The sequence below is a fragment of the Ovis canadensis genome, chromosome 16 (assembly GCF_042477335.2).
Source record: "Ovis canadensis isolate MfBH-ARS-UI-01 breed Bighorn chromosome 16, ARS-UI_OviCan_v2, whole genome shotgun sequence".
In the NCBI taxonomy this organism is placed as follows: domain Eukaryota; kingdom Metazoa; phylum Chordata; class Mammalia; order Artiodactyla; family Bovidae; genus Ovis; species Ovis canadensis.
In genome coordinates, this window is record NC_091260.1 from 16,406,849 (window position 1) to 16,420,284 (window position 13,436).

At 46.8% G+C, this 13,436-nt stretch overlaps 1 long non-coding RNA gene across 1 annotated transcript in view; it reads left to right on the plus strand.

Annotated features, from left to right (window-relative positions):
* Window positions 1-13,101, plus strand: part of LOC138421535 (uncharacterized) — an 81,546-nt gene extending 68,445 nt beyond the window's left edge. Inside the window, exons 4-5 of the long non-coding RNA XR_011249528.1 lie at window positions 11,481-11,715; window positions 12,424-13,101. This is a non-coding gene — a long non-coding RNA (uncharacterized lncRNA). The remainder of the gene's footprint in view (window positions 1-11,480; window positions 11,716-12,423) is intronic.
* The last annotated feature ends 335 nt before the right edge of the window (window positions 13,102-13,436 follow it).

Sequence of the window (13,436 nt, forward strand, 5' to 3'; positions counted from 1 at the left end):
CACATTACAGAGTATGAGAAACTTAAAAAGAGATACTTTCATTTATTCCTTTACAGTCTTTATACTGTTGTTACAGGTTTCACCTATATTAAGTTATAAATCACACTGAGTGTCATTATGCTTGTTTAAAGACTAAATGATCACATAAAGAAATCTTTTATAATTCTATAATGTTTCTCATTCCTTTGTGTAGATCCAGATTGCAATTAGTATCATTTCCTTTCTGCTTGAAGGAGTAATTCTTTGTGCTCTGTAGTTTACTGGTTATGAATTATTTCAGCTTTGGCATGTCTGAAAAAGTCTTTATTTTACTTTTATTTTTGAAGATGTGTGCTGGGAATATGATTTACGATTGTAGATTGCTACTGCTGCTGCTGCGTCACTTCAGTCGTGTCCGACTGTGTGTGACCACAGAGATGGCAGCCCACCAGGCTCCCCCATCCCTGGGATTCTCCAGGCAAGAATACTGGAGTGGGGTGCCACTTCCTTCTCCAATGCATGCGTGCTTGCTAAGTTGCTTCAGTCGTGTCCGACTCTATGCGACCCCATGGACAGCAGCCCACCAGGCTCCTCTGTCCACGGGACTCTCCAGATAAGAGCACTGGATTACTAGGTATTTTTCTTTTGGGCATGTTAAGATATCGCTCCATTGTCTTTTGCTTGTATTGTTTTCAAAAACAAATCTGTCATTTTTACCTTTGAGCCTCTGTGTGTAGGTTGTCTCCCACCCCACCCCTCTGCCAGCGTTACTGAAGATATTCTCCTTACTCCAACTTTGATTGGAGTAAGTTTGATTCTGATATGACTTGGTGATTGAACTGGAGGTTTGTTGTGTTTCTTGAATCTTTAGTTTTAATGTTCTCATTAAATCTGAAAGTTTGAGGCCATTACATCTTCATATATTTTTTCTGTCCCTGTTCCTCCTTCAGGGACTCCAATTACATGTATATCATGCCCCCTGAAACTGTCTCACAGCTCCCTGATGCTCCTTTAATCTTTTAACTTTTTTTTTCCTCTCCTTGTCTCATTTTGCATAGTTTCTATCACTGTCTTCAAATACAGTGATATTTTCTTCTGTAATATCTAATATGCCTTTAACCCCATTCAGTGTATTTTCTAATCTCAAACACTGCAGGTTTTATCTCTGTAAGTTTTTCCTGATTTTTATGTCTTGAATGCATTTATGTAAAATTTTGAGTATTTGGAATACATTTATAATAACCAATTTAATGTCCTTGACTGCTTATTCTGACATTTGTGTCAGTTCAGGGTCCAGTTTTGATCAAGTTTTTTTCTTCATTATGTTTTATGAATTCTATTTCTTCTTCTTTGAATGCCTGGTAATTTTTTTTTATTGGATACCAAACACTGTGAATTTGACCTTGTTGATGGTTTTATGTTTTTATATTTCTGTGAGTATTCTTTTCTTTTCTTTTTTTTTTCCTGAGATACAGTTTAGTTACTTAGAAACAGTTTGACAATTTTAAGTCTTGTTTTAATGATTTATGAGATGGGATGAGAGGAATATTTCTTTTAGGGCTAATTATCCCCTACCTCCCACAGAAGTAATAACCTTTAGAGTACTCTACACCTTGAATCATGAGGGTTTTCAATCTTACGGGTGAGAACGGTCACTATTAGCAGCTCTCTTGAGCTCTGTGTAGTATTCCCTCTGATCCCTTTGAGAGGTTCTTTCTCTGGCCTTAAGTAGCTTCCTTATACACATAGGCTTATCAGTTTTCTGTTAAAGACATGAGACCCCTCTATGGGTCTCCAGAATTCTCTTTCTGTGATACCTCTTAATACTTAGTTTTATCAGATTCTAGGAACCTTTGCTCTTAGCTGCGTCTCCAGCTCAGGGAAACTTCCGGCTCCTCCTTCCTCCACTGCAGTCTAGAAACTCTCAGAGCACAAGCAGGGCAGCTGTAGTATTTTGTATATTTGTATTTGGTATATTTGTATTTTGTATATTTGTATTTGGCATATTCTATTTGGTAATATTCGTATTTGGTATATTTGTATTTTGTATATTTGGATTTGGTATATTCGTATTTGGTATATTTTTCCCACTCTCGGGAATCGCTGTTCTCTGTTTCTGCTGTTCGCTGTCTTGAAAATAGTTTTCGTATGCTGTTTATTTCTGTGGGAAAGTAAAGACCGTTCCTGTTACTCCATCTAGATCAAAGTCAGCCTTTTAATGGGAGTGCTTATCTCATTTACATTTGATGTGGCCATTGTGTAATTGGGCTTAAACAACATCCTGCTATTTGTTTTCTATTTATCTCATCAGGTTTTTGTTCCTTTGGTTTTCATTTTCTGCCTTTTAAAAATTCAATCAAGAAATTTTAATTATTCCTGTGAATATCCTCTATTAGATTTTTATCTATGCAGTTTTACTTTTTTGTTAGCTTGCTCTAGAGAGTGAAAGGTGAATTTTAGTACATCACAGTTCTTCAATTAACAATATAAAACTCCATGTTTAAAATGAAAAACCTTACAAAAATAGGCTTCCATTACTCCTGTTTACTATTATTTTCATATATTTTATTTCTATTATATATTGGAAACCCGACCATGCATTATTTTACATACACTGTCAGTTGTAAGAAAAACCAAAAATAAACTTATATACTTATTTTTCCTGATACTTTCCATTGCTACATTTCCATTTCCATCCAACTTTCAATCTAATACCATTTCTCTTCAGCCCAGAGACTTTCTTTAGCAATGAATTTTTTTAGTTCTATCTGTGAGTTACACACTCTCTCACTTTCTGTTATCTGAACATGTTATTATTTTGCCTTTAGTTTTGAAGGATATGTTCTCTGGATATAGAATTATAGGTTGATTTTTTTTTTAACCTCAGTACTTTGAAAATATTTCAAAAATTGCTTGTTACTTGCATTATTTCTGGTGGCAAATCAATTATTATTCTTATCCTCATTGCTATTGTACACTTCTCTTCCTCTAACTCTTTCTAAGATTTTATCTTTCATTTTTTAGGAATTTTACTATGACATTTAAAAAATCTTTCTTATACTTATTGGGCTTCTTGGGTCTGTGGGTCGATTTTTAAAAAATCAAATTTGAAAAATTCTGACCACTAATTCTTCAAATATTTCTTAGGCCACATTTTCTCTTTCCTCTCCTTCTGGGACTTGAATTATACATATTTTAGACTGCTTCATATTATTTCACTTTATTAAACATCATTATTACTGATGTTTTATTTTTATCAGTTCTTTTTCTCTTTGTACCTCACTTTGAATAACTTCAATTTACCTGTGTTTAAGTTTTGTGGTCTTTTGTTCTGACTAATCTACTGTTAATTTTATCTAATCTATTTTTAATTTCACATATTTTAGTTCCAGAATTTATACTTTGCTATTTTTGAGAGTTTATAATTGTCTGCAGAGATCCTAATCTCATCACCTTTTGACCTCTAAAATTTTAAATGTACTTGAAGTAGTTGTTCTGAAGTCTTTATCTGCACTTTCAATAACTACCCTTTGTGGGTCTGTTTCTATTGATTATGTTTTCTCTTTGTTATAGTTTTTCAGTCACCCTGCTTTTTTAGATGTCTTATAATTTTTTTGATTGAGGTTAATACAACATTATACGTTTCAGGTATTACAATTTTTTAGTTGTATTTCTTATTGTATTCCAGACATTGTGTATTAGAAGCAGTGAAGACTGACTTCTTTTGAAATAAACAAAGAGAAGTGCAGTCTGCTCTTTATATGTAACGTCTGGAATACGATGAGAAAGAAACAAGCTGAGATGGGTGTGGGTGTGTGCTTCCACCAGAAGCCCCCTGGGGCAAGGCAGTGAAGACGGATGGCTGGAGGTGTGGCATGGGGTTCATCTGTGTGCCCCCACTGCAGGGGTCAAGATCCTTTTGTGGCAACTGAAACAAATCCCCGGGCCTCTCTCAAGGAGAAGGTGCTGCTCATGAGTCCACCAGGAAGTTCCTGTGATGTGTCCAGAAAATGAATCACTAACAATCCCTATCATAACAACTCCCCCCCTACACACACACTGTACCTTATACTTGACAAGTCCAGGCCCACGGCTCTCCTCTGATTCTCAGTTTTAGCAAGAGGGACAATGGGGACTGTGCAGTGGGCCAGTTTTGGAGTGGCCTTAAAATGTCATCCTGAAGACAGCTGCATCTCACGTCTGCCAACGCCTCATCACTGCAGTGGCCTCAGTGCGTGTCTCCCTGCCTTCAGGACCGACTCCTTCAGTCCATCAGCCTCCCCGATTAGGCACCCTAAAAGGCAACTCTCCGTTTGCCACCCTCCTACTCTGTCCCCTTCAAAGGCTCCCCAGTGCCTTCGGGACAAATCCAGAACGCCTGTGCGACCTGGCTCTTTCCCACTCCTCCAGCTTCATCTTTCTCCTCCTGTCCCTCACTCCAGCCACAGTAAGGATTCTGCAGCTCCTTCGCTGGGTCTTGCTCCCTCGGGCATATGTGCACAACGCACCTTTTCTTCTGGGACGCTTCATCCCGTCCCTGAAATGCATGTGCACACACACACGCTCGTCCCTGCTCATCTGTCAGGTCACCTCTGCGGAATCGCCTCCTCTCGCTGACACTGCGTCTGGGTGAGGCGTGCCTCCCCGGGGCCTGAGCTCACCTACGCCATGGCCCCTGCTCCCCATACTGGCGGCCCTCCGTTACTCACCTCCTCCTCACAGAATGCAAACGCGAGGAGGACAGGGACCGTGTCCATCTTGCTTGCCACTGTGTCGCCAGCCCCAAGCACAGTGTCTGTACGTGACAAACCTCAGTGGAGAGTCATTTCACGGAATAGCACCCAGGAGGCTACAGACGGCCTGTTTTGCCATATTTTCCACCACTTGTTTAGAGGGCCAGTTCACAAGTACCTACTGTCTCTCACAGCCCCAAGGGGCTGGATGAGAAGGATGCTGAAACAGAGTATTAACATTTGAAGGTTTATTGAATGCTCTGTATATGCTCTGCCATGTAATCCTCACAACAACCCTATATATTTGGTGCTGTAGTCATCACCCCTACTTTATAGATGAGAAAACCAAGGTATAGCAAAATGAAGCAATTTGTCCAAAATCACAGAGTTCAAGAGCAGTGGTTCTGGGGTTCCATCCAGGCATGCGATGCTGGAGACTTGCTTCTCTAATGACTGTGCGACGGCAATACTGAGGCTTCCGGGCCGGATCTTGAGGAGGATGGAGATGCTGGCACGATGTCCCAAGTGCAGGGGACACCCAGAGAAGGGAGGATGTAAGTGTCACCCACTGCAGTCTTAGGAATCCAGGGAAAGTGATGAGTCCTGGGAGCATAATGCGGGAACCCTCAAGGGATCCTGGTGGCCCCGGTTTCCCTAAGACGGGCCGAGAGCCCCTTCCTCCAATTTCCCTGGGACCTCAGGATAGATGACACTGAAGCCAGGCTGGAACGCAGCATCAGAGACTGCGGGAGTGGAGAGCCCCAGCCAGACCTGGCTGCTCTGTGCTAGCACCGTGCCCTGGGAGGAGAAGCCGGGAAAGACTCCACAGGAGCCCTCGGAAGAGCTTCCAACAACGGCCCCCAAGCCAGGGAGCAGGGAGAAGCGGGCACTCTGGCGGCCAGGTGGGGCGGGGCAGCTGGGCCACCCGGACACCTCTGACAGGCTATTTCCAATTTCCTATGGAATTAAACTGTAAAAGCAGAGAGTCCGTCACTGTCTGCTGCCTCCCTGGGAGAGGAGAAAGTTACTGTGGCAAGCTCGAAAAAGCTGAACTGTCCTGTCCCAAACAAAACAGCAACCAAGGAAGCTGATGTTTGGAGGGTGGTTTCAGAGCCATGAGCTACATGGCTGGATGTCTGAATCTTCTGTCCCTACCTGCTTGCGTGACCTTGGGCAAGTCCCTTCCTCCCTCTGGGCCTCAGTTTCTCCATCCAGAAAAGGAGGCACTGGATCAATGATGCTCAAGGCCCTTTCAAGCTCTGAGATGCTAACATTCTGTAATAAAGTTGGGTGTGGGAAAATATGAAGTCTAGGGGGATGGGGGGGAAGGGGCTGGAACCATCCTGGGTTGGAATCGTTAAAGGAAGCTCTGTTCAGCCCCAGCCCCAAGGCTCCCAAATCCAGCAGCAGAACTGGGATCCACCCAACCAAAATCAGCAAGGGGAAGCCAAAAGCATGAGTAAGGAGAGGCTGGGTCATAAACATGTCATCTGCACAAACATCCAGCCCCCTCTAGGGTCCCATTGGCCCTGCCGGGGTTGGCCGGGGTAGACTGCTGCCGGGGCCCCCTCAGCCACAACCCCAAGCTTGCTCGCTTGGCCCGAGGTTTCAGGGTGGAGGCCTAACTGCTGAGAAGGGAACCTGGCTGTGGACGTGCCCCGAGGAGCTGTCAGGAAGGGCTGGGTGAGGCGAGGGCTTCGCCAAGGCCAGGCAGCTGGGGGTGGCTCTCAGCTGAAAGGAGGCCTTCCACCCTGATGTAACCCAGTGCTTTCCGGACAGTCTCCATCTTAGATGTGTGCAGGCTGCTGACTGTTCTCCCAAGTTCCAGAAAACCAGCAGCCTGGGGGACCTGGCTTCCTGCACCTTCGTGCATTCGAACTCAACGTTCCCCAAGCACAACTCTTGGCTCTCTCCAAGCTGTCCTCTTCTATGCCCTCAGAGATGGCCCCATCACCGAGGCACTCAGGCCAGGGTTCCAGAAGTAATTCCTGATCCTCTGTCTTTCTCTTCACCCTTGTCTGAGAGACTCCCCACAGGCTTGGGGTCCTCTGAGCCGCCTGTCCTGGCCCAGCCCCCTCTCTCCACCTCACTTCCTCTCTTTCTTGATCTCAAGTATGCGCAACTTGACTGATCGTAATCTGATTTTCATATGGCTCACTTTTTCGAAAGTGTCATTTTTAATAATGAAAATGATGGCTACAATCTTGACAATAATGTGCATTCCAAGTGCATTATTCCAGGACTTCCCTGGCCGTCCAGTGATTAAGACTCTGCGCTCCCAATGCAGGGGGCATGGGTTTGATCCCTGGATGGGGAACTAAGATGCTGCATGCTACACAGCTTGGCTAAAAAAAAAAAAAAGCCAAATGCATTATTCCTCTATCCCTTCCCATGTAGCTCAGTCGGTAAAGCATCTGCCTGCAAGGCGGGAGACTTGGGTTCAATTCCCGGGTCGGGAAGTTCCCCTGGAGAAGGAAATGGCAACCTACTTCAGTATTCTTGCCTGGAGAATCCTGTGAGTAGAGGAGCCTGACAGGCTGTACAGTTCACGGGACGCGAGAGTCAGAAACGGCTTAGCACCATCTTTCTTTCTTTCTATCCCACCTCCTGGCCTTCTGCCTTCTGAGGGGCCATCATCCTGCATCCTATGTCTGTTGGTTTATTACTTCCTTTTAATACAATCTTTCTTCATCTCTGTGTGCTCCTGGAGTCTAATTTCAGATGCTATTAAAAGGATATCATTCTGTATGCAATCTTTAGGAGTCACTTTTTTCACTCAGTGTCATCCTGCCAAGCAGGGTACACTGTTTGCAAATATGGCCGCACTTGCTCCTCTCTGCGCTGCCGCATCCCCTTTGCAATGTGACTCGATGCAAAGGAAGCATCAAGAGGTGGAGTAAATTGCCCCACCTTTTAAGTCTAGGTGGGCCTTATATATTATTTTGGCTAATATAATGTGGCATAGTGCCACGTCTGAGTTTAGGCATTAAGAGGATTTATGCTATCCTTCATTCTCATGGAAATTTCTGTAGCCCCGAGAGCAAGTCTGAGCTAGCTTATTGGATATTAAGAGACATGTGGCCCATTTGCCACCAGCCCCCTAGCTGAGAGCTTATCAACCCTCAAAAGCCAAACCTCCTAGCTGACTCTCTGCTGACTCTCTTCCTCCTCATGAGGAAGCCCAGCTAAGACCAGAAGTTCTGCCCAGCTGAGCCCAGCCTAAAATGCCTACCATTTATTTAATTGTGCATTAAATAAATAATAGGTATTTAAGCCACTAAGTTTGTTGTGGTTAGTTAACACAGCAACCACCAACTAACATGTCAAGACTCAGCCATATTATTGCCTGCTTCTGTGGTCCATCCATTTTCACTGCTGAATAATATTCCACTGTGTGTATACAGCACTGTGTGCTTACCCGCTCTCTTGCTGATAGGAATTTGCGTTTCTGCCATGGTGAAGTGCCTCTATTAATTTGTCTTTGTTTATGTGCAAGACATGAATCTCCTGTCTATTCTCACAGCTACTGGGCACCTTGAGTACATTCTCCTCATTGTCCCAGAAGAGACTGTCAAAAGCACCAAAACAGATCAGGACATTCCCTGCTCAAAATCTTTCAGGGGCTCCCATGACTTCAGGGTGGGGTTCAATGCCTTGATCCCTGTGACCTGGTTAGTTATCTTCTCTCTGTCAATAAAGTTGGTTACTAAATCGCTATCAGACCATGGGGACAAATTACTTTCCTTCTCTGTGCCTCGGTTTTCTCTTCTGAAAAGTGAGGCTCAGTTCAGTTCAGTTCAGTCGCTCAGTCGTGTCTGACTCTTTGCAACCCCATGAAGTGAAGAGGACCTAAAAGAAAAAAGTGATGCTAATAATATACCAAAGCAAAATGGTAATAATGCTAAGGTTTCCTAAAGTACGTCACACTTCCAGGCCTTTCCACATGTGGGTCCCTCTGCCTAGAGAGCCTGCTCTTTCCTTCTACCTGGCGAGCTTGCCCATCCAGACCTCGCCTGGGGTCACTCAGTTTATTGCCTGTCCTCACCCACCAGGAGAACTGACCCCACCCTCCTCTGGACCACACTGGCCCTGCACACATCTACCATTGTTCATATCTGTTTACTGTGCCTCTTTGAGCTCAGGGACTCCGTCCCCCTCATTTCTGTATCCCAGAGCCGGGCACAGAGTAGATTCAGGGTACATGTATGGTGAATGAATAAATGAACAAATGAATTACTGACCTTGTCTCATTCATCATTCATCCAGCCACCGTTTACTGAGTCTGGTCTCTGCTGTGCACTGCCATGGCTCAGAAGAGACCTCTGCCTGCAGGGTCTAATAGGGAAATACAGACTCCTGTGCAGAGGAACATGACTCAGGGTGGTCTGGGCTGCAACATGCAAGTCTCCTGTCCAGAACAAGTGGAGCCAGGGGTCTGCCCTCAGGGAGCCCACGAACCATGGAGGGAAATGAGGTTGAGACCTGAGGCTGGGCTAAAGCAGCCTGTGCAGTGAGTTCACTGGGATTCCCAGGCTGCACGGGATGGGAGTTTAGTCTAGAGAGCCAGGGAGAGGCACAGTGGCGTCGGGAGCGTGGGTGCGAGCTCTGTGTGTGCAGGAGGCATCTTCCTCACTCCCCTAGCCCTAGGCCCAGCCAGGCTTTGCCACCAAGGGGGCGGTCAGCATAAATATTTGCTGAGTATGTGATAAATGAGGAGAGGGAATCTAAAGAAATAAGGACTGCATTCCAGTCCTGCTCCGCCACATGGCGGTCAGTGACGATGGCCAGACATGTCTCCCCTCTGGCCTCAGATATTTTCCGACATCTTATCCAACTTTCGGTCCTATGACAATAAAGAGATGTAGGCTATGCCCTCAGGATGCTCCTTGACTGGCTGCTCTGTGTGTATGTGTGTTTGTGTGTGTGTGCACCCCTCTGCGTGGACACACACGCACTGTACCTCAGAGCCAGAGCTGAAATGGTAACAATAACAGCAACAAAATAGGATACCTAGCATTTTCGGAACAGAACGCTAAGCTCTCAGTGCTTCACCCACATCATCTCATTTTGCCCTTATACACACTCCATGAGATGAGTGAGGTTCTTGTCTCCACTTTTTTTTTTTTTTTTTGGCTGCACCACTCAGCATGTGGGATCTTAGTTCTCTGAACAAGAGTCAAACCTGTGCCCCCTGTATTGAAGTCTTAACCGCTGGTGTGTGCATGCCAAGTTGCTTCAGTCATGTCCGATTCTTTCCGACCCTATGGACGCAGGCTGCCAGGCTCCTCTGTCCATGGGATTCTCCAGGCAAGAATACTGGAGTGAGTTGTTATGCCCTCCTCCAGGGGATCTTCCCAACCCAGGGATCGAACCCGTGTCTCTTACATCTCCTGCGTTGGCAGACAGGTTCTTTTCCACTAGGGCCACCAGGGAAGTTCCTCGTTCCCCCATTTTACAGATAAGGAAACTGAGGCTCCTAAGGGGGAATAAATGGATTTAAAGCAAGAACTGTATGACTCCAGGTTCTCAGCCACTCCATGCCACCACCTCCCACAAGAAGTCTGCTCTGTGGCTCCTGAGTGAGTGTCTTTCTGCCACTTGAGGGCAGCTTCTGATGACAGAACCTGGCTGAAAATTCAGAGGTAATGGAGACCCAGGCTGGGGTGGGGGAGCAAGGGCGAGCGAGGAGAGGGTGTTCAGCCTCACTGCCTCTCCAAGTCCCTGCTAACTGGAGGCAAATCCCCCACGCAAAAGATCTGGCCTGGGCCCTCCGTTTGCATGGGAGTTTTTGGAGTTTTGGCTTTGCTTAACCTAAGGACTTCCCGCGGTGCTCTGGATTGTTCTTTTCTGGCTGGGTTGAGGGAGGGCAGAGGTCAGTGGAGGCCCTGCCTTTGGCTCACCCTCAGGGAGTGGATTCTCAGCCAGCCCCAGAGATCCTGAAATGGCCTCTTGCACTCAGGCGGGAGAACCGGGACACCTGGGTCTTCCTGGGCCCAGCTCCTACCCTCACGCGCAACAGAGCAGCTTATGGACAAGCTCAGCCCTGGAGATCCAACCACACAGAGGGCTGCTACGATTTGGCTTTTGAAAGGTGTGCTCATTCTTCTAAAGCTTAAGGGAGAAAAAAAGCAAGCAAGAAAGTGAGACATAAAGAAGAGAAAAATGAGCCAGATGAGGGGTCTGGTCTGTTGAGCGAAATTTCCTGACCCACGCATCCTCATCATGCCTGAGGCTGAGGCTGTCATGGGGCTGTTCTTGCAAACGTACTCAGTGGACAATTGTGGCTTTCTCTGCAGCTGCAGACTCCGCATTCCAAGGCCCCAACTCAACAGGACTGATGGAAGGTCTTGGATGCTGATCCCAAATCAGTCACCCTGGCAGGGAGAGCCTTTCTGGGCTCCCAGGGAAAGATTTGGTTGGTGGGGACCTACGATTCTGCAGCTGAAGTTGTAGCCCTTCCTGGAGGGCGGGGGCTGGGTGGGAGGGTTTGTAGAGGTGACGGTTGAGAGGGTAGGAGCTGCAGGGGCTTCAGGAAGACCATCTCCTGGCTCCTCAGGGACACTCCCTGGAAGTGACCTGAACCCCAGAGAATCAAGCCAGATGCAGCTCCACCGAGATTTCTGCACACACCCCTGCCCCTCTGGCGAGGCGTGGGGGTGGGTGGGGGAAAGGCTTGCTCATCCAGGCCTTCGGAAACATCCCGACACACTTTCCTGCAGGCCAGCCGAAGTTACTTTCCAAGTATTTCACTTTCCATTTCTTCTCCAGATCTGCTCACAGGGTGTTCCTGCCCTCTTCCCCTTGCTGACCTTTCTGCTGGGGCCCTGCCTCTGCTGCGCTGCATCAAATCGACATGCTCTCAAGAAACCAGGCCAACTCTGCTCTCAGCCCCGCGGGAGGCGCAGATGCAGGCGATGGGCACTGATTGGCCAGCGGCAGCTTACCCTCAACGCGGAGGGAGACCGGATGGAGGGGATCAGGGACCAGGGGGCTCACACCAACTGTGAGTTCTGACACCCTGCCTACCGAGGCCAGCTCTAACAGTCTCTAACCAGCAGTGTTATCCTGGGAAAGTGTCTTGAGCTCTCTGAGTCTCAACATACTTGTCTGTAAAATGGGCGTTATCCTGTTGTGTGCCTTGGGATGTCAGGAGGTTGAAACAACGCAAGGAAGGCGTTCACCGTGTGGGTGCTGATCTGGGTTGATACAGTATCTGAGGCTGCTCTATGTTTCTGAGGCAGAAGTCCACTCCTTGAATTTTCACTCTTGAGGGGGTGGGGTCCGCCTCTTCTGCATCTTTCTAGGCAGGCGGGAGGAAGCTGAGGCAGTGGAGTCACACATAACTGGGTTTGAATTCAGATTCAACTCCCTTCATCTCTCACAACCCGTCATAAAGGAAATATCATATAAGATGCATATAAAAATGCCACCATCCTTAAGGGGTGGAAGGCAGGGTTAAGTGACACCGTGAAAGCGTTTGGCACAATGCCGTGCAGCTGGAGGGGTGCTGCCATTGCGGTGATTCTTCCTTGGGATCAGGGTGGTGATGTGGTGTCCTGAAAGTGGCCTGGGGTGGCGGCGGGGAGGGATGCGGAAATGGTTCTTGGCTGGGAAACCAGTAGTTTCTCTAACAGGAAGAAGACTGCCGAATATCTCATGCTCACTCAACTCCATTCCCTCCTACTCACCAGCACCATTTTTCGTTTTCCAGGCCACAGGAGTTTTGCAGAGCAAACACAGAAAGCAGAGCTTAAAGAAAAAAGAAAGCCAGAGTGGGCGTCGTGTAAGAGGCTGTGGCCCTGCAGCCAGTCGCAGCCCAGGTGCAGCGTGCCATGAGGCGTGTCCCAGATTTCCCAAGCAGAGCTCCAGTCTACTTGGAAGTGTTGACAACACATGAAGTTAAAAGCATCACAATGTGAATTATCACGTTGTTTTTTCCACTTTGATAGCCTCTACAAAGCATTTTACACTGATGAATCAATACAAATGTCTCTTTATGAGGACATCAGGAACCAAAAAAGAATTTTTTTTTTTCCTTGAGAGAAACCAGAACAATGATTCGAGCTCTGGCTCACATAATAGCCCTAGGTAACATGGTTGGTTGAGTCTCTCCTTTAATAGAGGCCACGGAGGCAACAGAGGCCCACTGGCTTGGATCACACCATCAGCTCCTGGGTGAACGTCCTGCCTGCTGATGGGTCCGCACCATGAGATGAGACGGCTCAGTCCCAATTGTGTCGCTGTTGTCTCGTGACCACACACGTGAGCTTGTGTGCATGAGTAAGAATATATATAGTGTATGTATGTGCCTGTACAACTGTGTGTGTGTGTATATATATATGTATTTTGTGGTTTGGTAAAATAAAGCTCACAAATTAGGAATAATTTATAACTCGTTATAACTCAATTATTGGCTGGGACTCCCTTTATGTTACAGCAGATGGACTTTTGCGTGAAATATTTTCCCCGAGTTGCTATAGAGACATGCCAACATCTTTCTGCTGAAGCGATTCCCTGCAGGCCTGTTTGTTGTTGCGCCCGGTACAGAATGGCTTGTAGGCTGAATCACTCGCAGCCCTTGCAGAGGCTGATTAAAGAGCCTAGGGGCCCTGGGAGGCTGAGGCCTCTCAGCTACTGCCACCAGGGATGGGCTGCAAAAGTCGTTAGGGCTGACTTGGAGGGCGGGGGCTGGGCTGGCGGGTGGAGGAGGGCGCCCAGGCGGGC